At 38.4% G+C, this 7822-nt stretch overlaps 1 long non-coding RNA gene across 1 annotated transcript in view; it reads right to left on the bottom strand.

Moving 5' to 3' along the window:
* Nucleotides 1-7510: 7510 nt before the first annotated feature.
* Nucleotides 7511-7822, bottom strand: part of LOC109296291 — a 219048-nt gene continuing 218736 nt past the window's right edge. Inside the window, exon 3 of the long non-coding RNA XR_002096947.1 lies at nucleotides 7511-7572. This is a non-coding gene — a long non-coding RNA (uncharacterized LOC109296291). The remainder of the gene's footprint in view (nucleotides 7573-7822) is intronic.

The raw sequence follows: 7822 nt of genomic DNA, 5'->3' as shown, positions 1-7822 counted from the left end.
CCCCCCCACGGCCCTTTTCCCTCCCCTCCCCACAACCTTACTTGCTGGGCAGGGAGGGTGGGGAGTAGATCTTTGGTTCCCTTTAAATTCCAAAAGTGAGCTCCAACCTAAAAAGGTTGGAGGCCACTGTTCTATAGGAATTGATGGTACTTGCCCAAGAAAGATTTTTATCCTCACTAGATGAGTGGATTCCCAAGCCTAGAATCAGATCACATCATTACAACAATTTCTCAATCCGTTTCTTCTTTAATAAGTTTCAGTTTTCCTGTTTTCAGCTATAAACAAGAATACTGAAATAATGGGAGACCAGCTTTTCCTATATTATTACCCTGACTGTAACAAGGACCTGAATGAAACTTGTAAAAAAAGACTTTTTTGATTACAAATTTCTCTTTGGAGGTGGTTGTAGAGGGATACTAATTTAAACCAAATTATCAAAGCCATTAATTAGAAAAACAGGTATACACCAAAAACTTCAGTCAGGAAATATTCATTCACAGCTTCACCTGGTTTGGATGCATCTTGGTGGCTTGTGATTTAGCAAAATAACAGGCAGTCTTGCATAGAGCCACATGCAATATATTTATAGTATGTTTAGAGAAGAACAGTAATAATACATAAGCATGTGGATCAAATTTCTGTGCCAAACATCAGAAATAAGAATTGGGTCATAAATCTGATCAGTAACTACCCCTTCACTTTTGCTGACTGTAACTAGTGAATAAATGCAAACAAGCAAGCAACTTCCCCACAAGACCTGATTCTACAACATGCCAAATACTCTTTAACTTCCATCAGCTTCTTTCTGAACAGACATCAGTACAACCTAGGACTGGGCCTATTTATTATAAATTGTTGTTTACAGTCAAATCTCACTATTACTGCAGCACTCAAAAAGCCATGAAGAACTGCCCCTAAAATGAGCATGATGCCAATTATACCTAAAAGACACCATGGTCTACACTATATACATAAACTTTACAAGCTGTTAAGGAAATCAAACAAGTGTTTGTTCCTCACAGGAATTTTTGTTTTTTGTATTAACTAATTATTGTTGTTGTTGTTGATACAAGGTGGCAGGTGCTCAATCACTTTTAGTTTGAATGGAATCTTAGGACAGGCTCAGAAACTGCATCTTAGGTCCCTGGCTCACCACTGCAACTTGACAGGAATATAAAATTAATGGATCTGGAGGCACTGCTAGGTAAAACTGTAGTAACACAATGGTGGATCTGTCCGTGAGTGACAACTGCCAACACACTTCTGTACAATTTGCCAGAAGCTATGGGATTAAAGGTTCCTGCTGCATCTAGATCAAAACCACTGATTTTCAATCACTAGTCTAACATATTTGCATAGTTTTCCAATAAGCTTTTGTAACTGACATTTTGATGTAGAGATTAGGAAGTTTTGTCCCATTTGTGTAACAGGTCTTCATCAAAAACTTCAAATGCATGTAGGTGCTTTCCTTTGAGCTACTGATACCCGAGCCATTTACCCAGATATTTCTCAGTCATTCTGAATCTAAATCTGAATCTTTCCCTCCCTTCTTAATTAAAAAGAAACTAAAGAAGGAAATTAAAAACAGCAAAACACTTAAAAAGTATGCAAACCTTAGTCAGACAACAATACCAATAGAGATATTAAATTCTGCTTTCCACTGTCTCTCCAATGAAGGCTGTTCAAAATGATGATTAACTGGTAAACTCAGGCTGTATACAAATATTTGGGGAGCTAATGGGGAGGTCTATATCATATTAAAAATGGCTACCAATCTAACTTAGTTTACCCAAGTGCGGACCTTAAACTTAGATCCCTAGTTAGGTCGATTCAAGTGTGAACTGTACAGAAGTTCCAGAAAGGTTAGATCAGTCTAAAAATGGCTGACCTGATCTATGTTGAACATACCTCTGAGACAGTTTAACATAGATTGGGTTGGTCATTTTTAAACCAATCTAATTGTCCCAAAATCTGTACAGTTCCCAGAGCAGTCTCAGGGCTGGAAAAGCTCATGAACTAACCCCAAATCTGAGGATTCACTTTTCCTACCCCCAACCTGGCACTGGACTATTTTTATTTTTAGTACCCCCCTGGTCCTTGCCACACCCCAGATAGACAGCCCCCCACCACAGACCACCTCAACCAGCCCCCTGCCGCCCCCCGCCTCCCATCCTGCAAGCCACCCCTGATGCTGGTTTATGAGCACTTGCGGATGCCAGAAGCAGAAATAAGTTGAGGTGGGGGGAGAGACAGGCAGGATGTGGGGGGAGGGGGCGAGGAGGCTGACTGGGGGGGTGTGTTTGTCTGTGGGTGGAGTTAAAAATAGCTCCTGGTCCATGGGGGGGCAGGGAGAAAGAGAGCCCCCCATCCTCCCAACCCCCTTGCAGACCTTGTAAACCTCCCTGATCCCACCAAACTCTCCTGGACCCCAGCTCCCCTGCATGGACTCCTCATGCCCATTGATATCCCCCACGTGCCCCCTCAATCCCCCTGACCTTGCCCTGATGATCCCCCCGACCCCCACCCCCCTGGTCCCACTATCCTGACTTACCTTAGATTGGGTGGCTATTTTTAGCTCGATCTAACCTTCCCCCTAACTGAATGTCTATACAAAGTATTCAGATACAATTTTAGCCAATTTTCAATTGATTTTGCTCAAAGCAAGCAAAAGATTAAAAAAGCTCCAAAACTGATTTAAAAACTACTTAATATGACCAGCTTGGAAATCATTATAGCAAGAAGTTTTCATACATGCACATACATATATGTGTGTATTTTTAACTCACACAATCCTTCTGCACCACTTTTTGAACTTCAGAGAGATTGAAAATGATTCTTTTAAGCAAAAGGCTTTAACTGAAATCAGAACTCACCTCTCTGCCAATTAGAAATTAGCTTCTGAAAAATTTATAGTTTCTCATAGCTATATGGGCCCTAATCCTCTTGGAAACAGTTTTAGGTCATTATTCTGGGAGTTATTAGGTTGGAAAACAGCTTCTAGGCAAATGATGCTATTCACAAACCTTTTACACCAGAAATAATGGTTGGATTATTTCTGCCTCACAAGTAGTCGAGGTCTGATTTCTGATTTCTTTTATTTCTGGAGTTCTTGAACAAAGGCAATACTCCTTGCTGTTAAATAATAATAATACTGAACAGTTTAAAAAACATAAAAATTGATTTTTATAAGGATTATAATGGCAGTTTTGAGAGCAGGCTGTTTGAATTTTAAAATATTATTTTTGACCTCCACTTATCTTCTGACTTGCACTGCTCTTGTGTGTTTCCAAGGGCACCTCAATGCTTTGGTGTTTCCCCAACCAGACAGTTTCAAGGGCCTTTCAAACATCTTGATTTTTCTTGTGTCTTCTAGAGTGTTATTCCTTTTATAAATTGACTACGTTCTCACAGCAGCAGATAAAAATAACATAGAATCCTGAAATCTAAGTTTCCTTTATGATAGCTAGTAAAAGGATGGCAATGTGCCCTCAGAATGTAGGAATACCCCTATTTACAGAGCCCACCCAAATATCCCTCTTGTTCTTACAAAAGCTAACATTTTCCTATGAAATGTATTAATCTTCTGTAAATTGCCCAGCTGACAGAGCAAGTGGGCAGCTCAGCAAGTTAAAATTGGCAGCAGGTTGGGCGAAATGTTTCTGTTCATCCTTATCAGGGTAAGCTTAAAAGTGTTTTACTTATCTTGAGCACAGAAAGTAGATGGCAGGGACTGGCCTTTCAACCCTCATTCTGAGACAGTTTTTTTTTCTAATTCATGAAATCTAACACTAATATTATCGCGTCTGAATTTCCTATATGACAACAGGAAGCTTAAAAAAGCTTTTACAAAGCACTTTTTCATTCAAAATAAAGAGTCTGACATGCTTCTTCATATTAGAGTTGTCTTGGTCTCTCACCCCAAACTCTAAATATCTTTTGCATCTATTTATGCATGCAAGAACACATGTGCACCTCTATCATGTGTACACACATCACCTGAATGTTATAAAATTCATTACAGAGCTAAATTAAGCTGTCTTTGCAATACTACTACCACAGAATGGAATTATGTGCACTGAAAACATTTAACCTATATGACCAGGAGTGACCTCTAACTCTTCACCCCAAAATAACAGTTTGGACCCAAAACTGGAAAAGGTCAGGAGGGCCTCCACCAGTGGCTGAACACTCTCAGCTTGCTCATTGTCACATCTTGGGCACATACGGCAGCTTTCAGAATCTCACCAAAAGCTTGTAGCATGTCAGGCGAATGTGTATTAAAGGACTATGCAATGCATGCAAGATTATTTATTCCCCCAAACGGGGAAGAATGAGTTGGGTCCCTTTCAAATATCAGCATATCATTATAATTTTGTAAAAGAATGTTACCAGGTTAGAAAAGTTGAAGAGCATCTGCTAAAAATCACCTCATACCACTTATCATACCATACCACTTGATCAAACCCAGACTAGCAAGCTTTTGTTCATTCACAAAGGGACAAATCCCAAAACCCCAATGAACATTTTGGCTAAATAATGACATCAGGATTTCATGCATAATGTTTTCATACAACTCAATAAACATACACACTTTTCTAATCTTTTCTTTTGCAAATAAAACAATTCAATTAAAACCTTAGAATCCCTTATGTTGTATAACTAGCTGTTAGTAAAACCATGTCCATTTATTCTTACCCTGAAGGTGGCAATTCTAATCTTTGCAGATCAAGAGAGTCATAGCTTGAAGTAAAATTTCAGCATCACAAAACTGCAATAGGAATAAAGAGCAGCAGACTCTCCTAATATATATTTCACAGAGGAAGTGATATCACAAAATCTGGTGGCCAAAGGATTCTGTTGTTTTACTTCCTAAATGTAGTAACTAATGGGTTAATTTGCCCAGACAGGAATCCCACCATCAGTATTCAAGAAAACTGTATAAGTCACATACAAAAAAAGCCTTCCAAAATAGTCGAAGTTAGCGAGATGTAACATAATTCATAAAAAGAGAAAAGAAAAGAATTGTTGCAGTTGTTCCCCTTAGTTATATTAGGAATAAAACCAAAACTAATGTAATAATGTATCCCAGCAGTTCAAATCTTCTAATTTATGTAGAATGGATTATTACTTAGACAATCTGACCCTGGGCAAAACTTCCTCAGCTGAGAAGATTTACAATCTAATTATGCAGGAAGTTCTGCTGAGACAGTTTGGGTGCAATGGTCTTCTATTACATTAGGTTAGCTAAAATAGCTGCTTCTTTGCTTGCTTGGTGTTCCAGCTATTCATATAAAAACAGAAAATCTTTCGTTCACATCCTTTATTTCCCTCTAGTCTTTCTCATCATTACTGCATGTGAAAACCCTCATTCCCAACTACAGATAGCAGGAGCAAGTCTACATTGTTGATAACAACTTCTGAGCTTCCTAAAAAGGCTTTTGCTTTAACCCATGTCTGATGAACTGACTTAAAAGTTAATATCAGAGCACTCTTCATAATTTTTACAATAGTTTTTTGTCTTCCCCAAATGTAAATACTCCAATAGAAAGCATTAAGCTGAAAACTATTTCTGTACACAAATTCCCCCTTCCCCCTGTATACACATATACATACTGACAGACAAGCACCCCCTTCCCCCCCAATATACACATGCACAAATACACCAGTTTATTATTGGAGGGATGTATTATAGATATGGTATTGCTAGCCTGGCTGCCTGAATACTTTTAGCAATATATTTGGTTATATTAAAAATATATACCTCTATCCTTAAATAATAGTGAGGACTTTCCATGTAGGAAAAAAATGTAGGGTATTTAAGCCTAGCAGTGAGTTGAAAGCATCTCTTTGACTAGTCATGGTATGATGTGTTGACATGATTGAGCATATTAAAATTCCTCATATTTGCATAGCTGAAAAAAATCAATGCTTGCTTCTTTACAGTGAGCGTTTTGATTTCAAATGGTCAGGGGTTCATGTCGTGGCCTTCAGTCTTGATAATTATCATGTATGTGTTAGTAATGCACATTTTTATCTACAGGTGGCAGACCTTTTAAAATCATTTTCAATCAAATTCATTATAAATTTTGGCTGATATCACCACCCACATTAAAAAGTAAGAACTCTGCAGCACAAAGTTCTAATTAATGTTGTTCAATTTAGATGACAGATTTGTCAACAAAGTGGCTCATTATCAAAGGTTGCTGACCCCTGTCAGAATGAAGGCCTTAAAAAAATCAGTCACCCATTACATAGCGATCTTTTATTATTCAGAATTCATTCAGCAACTTATAATGGGAAGAAAGGCAGAAATTTTGCTTCTTAGATTAGTAATCCCGATGGGTAAAAGCAACTTCTGTTTGATAAACTCATTTAGAAGAAAAGGAAATAAAGAAATGATACAACTGATTATTTGCAATTAAAGGTGAATCACGAAAATCTTTGTAAATAAAAACAAGCATTTAAGACACCACACCTCTAGATTCTTTTCTGGTGTATATGATCAAAGCTCCATTGACTTTAGGGCTAGGTACAAATATTCATAAAGCCTGAAGCAGAACTGAGTTACATGGTTGTAAGTGGTTCTCTATAAGTAGTTCAGATGAATAATGAAAAGAACACATTTGCCATTTGGGGGTTTTGGGCAGGGATGCAAATCTTAGACTGGGTTCCACCATTTTTAAACCAGTCTTTGTGAACTTCTGTTCTTTTACGGGTATAGACTGGTTTTCTGTGCCAGCTTCTGTTCTGTTGTGAGTATAGACAAATTTCTGATCACTCATACCAGTAAAAGTGTAATATTTGTACCTGGCCTAGACGTATATCACAAAAAGACTGATTTAGTCTTTGTAAATAAAAACAACCAGAGTCACACCAATGATCTGGCATCCAGCGAACTCCAACATAAGTTTTACCAAACAATGGACTGCATGCATTGATAAACCTTTTGAGTGAGAACTAAAAATACAAGCATGTGCATCTACATTTTAGATGAATGTCTGTCAGCATCAATATTATGCATTAAAAAAAAGTCTCTCTCAGTAACTCCTCTGGTAAGTGAAACAAAAACATATTTTATCACCTAATTTACTTTTTACCAGTTATGTTTATTTTCCCACTTCATTCAATATGGATCGTGAAACTAGACTAATCTGTTCAATCAGTTTCTCTTTCTGGTTTTCCTGTACCAGCAAAATACTGCTGTGTTTGGGTTCTAACCAATAGAAGGGAATGTTAAAGCTAAAAATATCCCAGTCAAATCCTCAGTTCTTTGAAGCCAATAGAGGTATGATGATATCACCAGCTGTGTATTTAGCCCTAAATATTTAGTTACAATGGGCCTGATCCTCCACTGCTTTTCGCCTTGTTTCCTCATTTATGCCTGTGAAAAGTGTGTGAAAACAGTTGTAAACTGTTCTCACCATTGTGGGTGAACTGCTAGCATTTTACACTCACATTACAAAGGTATGACACTAGAAGGTGCAAAGCAGAGGATAAAAGATCTAGTTAGCTGGCATCCAGACCTGAATGGAGCACAGTACTCAACGAGGTATTCAGCACTTTCTGCTCCTCCTGTAATCAACATGAGATGGAGACATTACTTATTGATGCAGGCACATAAGCAGACATTTAGTACTTCCTAGCACAAGGCTGGGAAATTATTTGGACTGGAGAGCCACTTAAGGAGTTTTGGTGAGCTGTTGGGGGGTGGAGGGGCTGACCCAACCTTGCTCCCCTGTCATGGCTTTTTATACTGCCGTGTGGGGGGGGGGGGGGACTGGGGAGATGCCAATTAATCCTGTCTGGCCCCATCCACCATGAC

Source organism: Gavialis gangeticus, unplaced genomic scaffold (assembly GCF_001723915.1).
Source record: "Gavialis gangeticus isolate Ggan-Ray unplaced genomic scaffold, GavGan_comp1, whole genome shotgun sequence".
In the NCBI taxonomy this organism is placed as follows: domain Eukaryota; kingdom Metazoa; phylum Chordata; order Crocodylia; family Gavialidae; genus Gavialis; species Gavialis gangeticus.
The sequence above is the reverse complement of the archived record's forward strand: the minus strand, read 5'-3'. Positions and strand labels throughout refer to the sequence as shown.